This window comes from Babylonia areolata, chromosome 20 (assembly GCF_041734735.1).
Source record: "Babylonia areolata isolate BAREFJ2019XMU chromosome 20, ASM4173473v1, whole genome shotgun sequence".
NCBI classification, from domain to species: Eukaryota; Metazoa; Mollusca; class Gastropoda; order Neogastropoda; family Buccinidae; genus Babylonia; species Babylonia areolata.
This window is the reverse complement of record NC_134895.1, coordinates 33,824,050-33,825,655: the sequence shown is the minus strand read 5'-3', so window position 1 is coordinate 33,825,655 and position 1,606 is coordinate 33,824,050.

Genomic DNA, 1,606 nt, shown 5'->3' with positions numbered 1-1,606 from the left:
CTTGTGCGCATGCGTTCCTAAAAAAAAGTGACAGGCTTTTGGAATATATCTTTGAAAAAAAAATGAAAAAAAGAAGACTGCTAAAACACGTAATAGAACTTCAGATAATTTTATATTTTAAACTATGTCAAACTACTTTTTTCTAACAAGTATCTATATTGTAAGCATCTTATGTAAATAGGTGTATACAAACAGTACATAGCAATTAATCGTAATAAATCTACTGCCGATCCAGGTTTTGTTATATTTGTAGACTGATTTAGGAATTTCGTATACTGGTACAGGATTTGTGTGTTGCAGGTTGCTGAAAATATGCCAATCTCATTCTGGAGTGCTGAGTTTTCCAGCTGAAGTACACGTTAAAAATTATTTATTCAAAGAAATGAAATGGGTCTACTCATTCTCATTTGTGAGGATGAATACAAGACGATTTTGTAGACCCGTCTTTTGATACAGTGAAACGCCAGCTCTTCCACCAGAAAAAAAATAAATCCCAAAACCTGCCGACGACCTGCACAGTTCCAGACCAACTACCCATATACATCATAACACAGACATCATTGTGGGAAGAAAAACTGACAAAAACAACAAGCTTTTGCAGTTCCATTCAGAAAGTACAGACCAATTTAAGATATCCTTCTTCGTATCAAATAAAATGATTTTTTTCTTCTTCTTTTTCTTAAACAGATCAGCAATGATATCAGGTGGGAGAAGAAAGTTATCAGTGCAGGGACTACCCGCAGCATTTAAGGTGGCTGTTTTGAACTACTAGCAGTTTTGTTTTTTTTTTGTTTTGTTTGTTTTTTTTACATGCGCTCTCCCAAGTTCGTTGCAACTGGACGACTGATGGCCACATTCAGTTAGCCGCGGCCCCTCCAGTCTGCAATGGACTACTAATATAAATCCTGATCCCGAAAAACGACTACAAAGACATATCCAATAAAGATTATTGAATAAACATTCGCAGAAAGGATAGTAAGTCTGCGTCGCACATTTAAAAGCTTTCTTAGACTGACGTGTTCTTGCAGTCACATGATGCAGTGTCTTGATTTCAAAACTGACAGGAATGGCGCGACACCGCGGTACGGACTGGAGGGAAACCATCATGAAAATGCCCGTAAGTGTGATTCAGTCAGTCGTGCACCGTTTCCCATTTCCCGCTGTTCTCAAGGTCTGATCAGCACGCCGAGTTATTGCGAATATCAGGCACCTGTTGTTGGTTTGTTTGGGCCTGTTTGTTTGTTTGTGTTTTTTGTTGTTGTTTGTTTGTCAAGTTGTTTTTTCAAGGTCTCAGCCGTGAGATGCCGACGGTGTTGTGTACATACGTATGAATCTGTCCTGCACGCTCCGACACCTCAGTTCTTCATTTTAACAACTTGAAACTGAAACTTCAAATTCCACCGGTTTCAATCAATTGTGTGGGGTGACTGACTGACGTGATGAACAAACTACTATAGTTTCAGTGGACAAAGAACATTTAATATGTGCTGTACTCGGGTCATGGACCCTTTGACTGAAGCCCTGGCGATGTCGCCGGGGAAAAATATTGGCAAACGCAGAAGGAAAAAAAATAGATATAAGCGTCATTTTCCTGGGCGAAAACCCA